This window comes from Bison bison, unplaced genomic scaffold, assembly GCF_000754665.1.
Source record: "Bison bison bison isolate TAMUID 2011002044 unplaced genomic scaffold, Bison_UMD1.0 scf7180017854783, whole genome shotgun sequence".
NCBI lineage: Eukaryota > Metazoa > Chordata > Mammalia > Artiodactyla > Bovidae > Bison > Bison bison.
Window position 1 is genome coordinate 119813 of NW_011485356.1, and position 4832 is coordinate 124644.

Consider the following 4832-nt stretch of genomic DNA (forward strand, 5'->3'; position numbering starts at 1 on the left):
TTAAATAAATAATGTCCAGTTAGCAATGATAGTAATAATGACAACCTCACTGTTGGTTCAGTATACATGAGCACTTGACCATATTCATAATACTTTTGTGGAAAGTTGACATAGGCATACCCTTCTAAGGGTAATTTGGCAGTATATACCAATGGTTTTAATGATTATCCTTTGACCTAGCAACTCCCCATTAGGAAGGTAGCACACTGAAATTCTCCCACATGTGTAGAGAGATATACATGCAAAGATGTTTACTAAACTGTGTTTGTTGTTGTAGCCTAAAAACATTGGAAACAGCCCAAATGTTTATCACTGGGAACTGGTTAGATAAAATGTGGGTAGTTGAAATATAGAATACCAGGCAACACTTGCAGAGGAGGTCACTGTGTCCTGGCCTGAACTGTGGACCACCTATAATGACAGAGAGAAAAGTAGATTACAAAGTGGCACACCTACTCCAGTGTGCATTTACGTGTGTGTAAAACTGAAATAGGCCATATACTTCATTTTAATCAGAACAAGCAAGGGGAGCTGGGTGGACTGGATCATGGTTCCCTACATTACATGTAGGGAAAACTAAGTCTGCACTGTCCAGAACAGGAGCTGCTAGTCACCTGTGGCTCTTTAAATTAACTAAAATAAAATTTTTAATTCAGTTTCTCAGTCACATTAGCAGCATTTCAAATAATAGCTGCATGTAGCTAGCAGCTACCTATTAGATGGTGCAGTTGTAGACCTTGATCACAGAATTCTCTTGGAGAGTCCTGCTTTAAGGGATGCAAGGGGTCCGATGTCCAGCTGAGCACAGTCTGAGTTCCTAGAACTGGTCTTCAGGAGGAAAATCAGCCTGGGCTCCTTGGAGCTGCGATTATGGAAAGAGCTCCCTGACTAGGGCTATCCACTCTGTGTATGAAAACTTCCTATGATGGGTAATGGAGAGCTCATGTCTTTTCCCCCTCAGGTGACCTGGAGAGAAGGAACAGAGCCAGGAGCTGACAGGCTGTTCGCCATCAGTTTTTCTGTTTCCCAGCTGTGCTACCCTGGGCATATTGCTAACCTAACAGAGGTTTTTCTTCTCTGCGAAATGGCAATAACTACTTCCTATGTTGAATTAACTAAGATATAAAACTCCAGAAAAACATCTACTTCTGCTTCATTGACTATGCTAATGCCTTTGTGTGGATCATAACAAATTGTGGAAAATTCTTAAAGAGATGGGACTACCAGACCACCTGACCTGCCTCCTAAGAAACCTGTACATAGGTCAAGAAGCAAGAGTTAGAACTGGCTGTGGAACAATGAACTGGTTCCAAATTGGGGAAGGAGTACATCAAGGCTATATATTGTCACCCTGCTTATTTAACTTATATGCAGAGTACATCATTTGAAATGCTGGGCTGGATGGAGCACAAGCTAGAATCAAGACTGCCGGGAGAAATACCAATAACCTCAGATATGCAGATAATACAACCCTTATGGCAGAAAGTGAAGAGGAACTAAAGAGCCTCTTGATGAAAGTGAAAGAGGAAAGTGAAAAAGCTGGCTCAAAACTCAACATTCAAAAAAATGAAGATCACAGCATCCAGTCCCATCACTTCATGGCAAATAGATGGGGAAACAGTGGAAACAGTGGCTGACTTTATTTTTTTGGGCTCCAAAATCACTGCAGATGGTGACTGCAGCCATAAAATTAAAAAATGCTTGCTCCTTGCAAGAAAAGCTATAACCAACCTAGATAGCATATTAAAAAGCAGAGACATTGCTTTGCCAACAAAGGTTCATCTAGTCAAAGCTATGGTTTTTCCAGTAGTCATGTATGGATATGAGAGTTGGACCATAAAGAAGGCTGAGTGTCGAAGAATTGATGCTTTTGAACTGTGGTGTTGGAGAAGACTCTTGAGAGTCCCTTGGACTGCAAGGATATCAAATCAGTCAATCCTAAAGGAGATTAGTCCTGAATATTCATTGGAAGGACTGATGTTGAAGCTGAAACTCCAATACTTTGGCCACCTGATGTGAAGAGCCAACTTACCAGAAAAGACCCTTATGCTGGGAAAGATTGAAGGCAGAAGAAGGGGACGACAGAGGATGAGATGGTTGGATGGCATCACTACTCAATGGACATGAATTTGAGCAAACTCTGGGAGATAGTGAAGGACAAAGAAGTCTGACGTGCTGCAGTCCACGGGGTGGCAAAGAGTTGGACACAACTGAGCAATTGAACAACAGCCTGGCACATAGAGGGTGCTCAGTAAGTAGCATTGTCATTATTTTCTAAAAAATAACTAAAAACATGTAAATTCATACCTGTAGTGCTACAAAGGAGTCATGTGCTCTGAGAGCATCAAGAGGGGATTTGACCTGGTTGGGCAAGTCAGGGAAGGTTACTGAAGGACAAGCAGGAGTTAACAAGGCAAAAACACCAGGGAAGTATGTTCCAGGTGGAGGAACAGCAAGCTGCAAATGCCATGTGGCAGGAAGGACTGTGTCCATTGGAGGGACTGAAAGAAGGCCAGTAGTGCACAAAGTAGGGGTAGGGGAGCAAACTTGCCCAAAATTTTGTTCTATTTTGAGGTCCATGGGGAGCCATTAAAGGGTTTGGAATAAAGGAGTGGGTTTAGATTTGCATGCCTAAAGATCACACTGGCTTAAACAAACCAGAGAGGAACAGAAACAGATCCTGGGAGATTACTGCAGTGGTCCAGGCAAGACGGAGGTAGCATGTGTCCCGATGGGGATGGAAACAGAAATGATATATTTAAGGGGAATTGGGGAAGCAAAGGCAACAGAGCTTCTTGGTAGACTGGACTTGGGAGATGAGAGTAGGGGAAAAGGGGTGTAAGGATGATCCCCAGGTTTTGGTCTTGTGCAGCTCTCAGAAAACCACAGACAAGCAGCAGGTTTGAACCTGCTGAGACTTAAATTCAAATGAACCCAAGGTGATTGCATAGGTGTAGAGCTTAAGACTTACAAGGTCAGAGGTTTGGGAGTTCTTCGTTCTGTCAGTGCTTATCTTAAATTGTGGGTCATAGTGATCTGACCTGTGTAGTTTCCAGCAGGTCTCAGATCTGTGACCTGGAACCCCAAGGGCCTATTAATACAACCTAAATTATCTTTATTGTCACTCCATTATCCAGTTAACTCATTTTGTGAATGTCATCAACTGAGACCCAGTGTCTTTATTTCACATGAACTGCCATCAAGATGGGTCTGCCTTTTACAATATTTACAGTGAATATTTTGTTTTCATTCCAACCAAATTTGAACTCTTTGTTAAACATTTTCCTGGTGGCTGTGGCTCATTCTTCCAGGCCTCTGAGATCATTTATGCTCTTGGTTTGGCTCTCAAATAGTTCACACCTGTTGGGTTATTTGCACACTTGATCAGTCTAATCCAGGGATTCTCTACTTGTGGCTTCCAGACCCAGGGATCTAAGATGTGGGAGGGTTTCCTAGAATCTCGGCAAGAAAAAAATTACACCTCTATTTTTATTATCCTCTAACTGAAACTTAGCATTTCCTCCAAGTATGACTGAGCAAAAGCCCCAGTATATTAGCAGTACCTGTGACTTGTCACTGATAGACACCATGGCTATTTTCCTTTCCCACTACAGCTGTAGAAATCTCAGAATATCATTTATGCTCATTACTTTTTTGAAAATGTCAGTAATTATTATACCTGTGCTAGGTCTTCTTCTTAAGTATTTTTTAAAGCAGCACACATTACTATATCTTTTATTAACATTTTGGTCAACTTTCAATTGCTTTCCTGTTTTATATACATGTAGTCATAATTGTATATGTGTATATATATTACATATATGTATGTACAAATATATGTAATGTTTTTTAAACAGGTTTTAAAACATAATTCTGAGGAAGAATCAGTAGACCTCTCCAGACTGCCAAAGGGGTCCATGGGTCAGGCCTCCCTCTAGGCTTCCTGCAGACCTCCATGTTCATGTGGGACCTTAGGTCCCACAGGCAAGGGTCTGGCTTTTGAAGAAACAGAACACTCTGCTGGGCAAAACACGTTAGGAAATGGAATGGGGAGAAGAAGGAAAAAAGGGGGGAAGGAAGAAAGGAAATGGGTTGTGGGGGAGCGGGAGGCAAATTTTGACAAAACCCCAAGAAGCCCACTCGCAGCTGTGGAAAACTCAACCTTTATTATTACCTGCCTAGTGCAGGGGATTAAAATAGCATTGAGCTAGATCCATATATTAGTGTAAAAATCTGTGTCTCTCCCCCCCCAAAATGTACAAACCCCAAGTGATTATAGAAAAACCAATGTGGCAGCTACAATAGAGATGTCCAACCCCAGGGCCACAGGCCGTTGCTCTCTGTTTCCCCGCTAATCCCAATACTTATTCCACAGAAACATACAGGCTTGGAGAAGTTCTAGCTACAACACGGCAGGTGGGAGGTGGGGAGGCAGAAGGGTGGGGGTAGGGATCACCCCCAAGTCCAGTGTTTCAGAGGATGGAGGAGGGAAAGGCCAAAGCTGAGGGCAATTCCAGGAGGAGATACAAGGGAACCCCCTTCTCCCTTTCTTGTCCTCCTCACTTCCCAAATTCTCAGCCAGTGGGGTCCAGTGTGTGACGGAAAGAGAGAGGCTGGGGGCAGCAGCCTTCTCTCCAGGTACCAGTGTTGTCCAGTGGGGCCCAGGTGCGCCAGTGGGCCAGGTCCAGTGTCTGCCCTATATCTTCTCCCAGCCTCCCCAAGGGATGGCTCAAGGAGGTCAGAGAGGATCCCATCCACAGGGCCAGCTGGGTGGGCGGCAGGGGCTTCTAGGAGAGGAGCAGGAAGGAGGCATGAGAGCGTGTCCGGGGAAG

At 43.7% G+C, this 4832-nt stretch overlaps 1 protein-coding gene across 1 annotated transcript in view; it reads right to left on the bottom strand.

Annotated features, from left to right (window-relative positions):
* Positions 1 to 4832, bottom strand: part of LOC105001134 (epithelial discoidin domain-containing receptor 1-like) — a gene marked incomplete at its 5' end in the record, with an annotated part of 14742 nt that overhangs the window by 2237 nt on the left and 7673 nt on the right. The gene's annotated exons all lie outside the window — the stretch shown is intronic.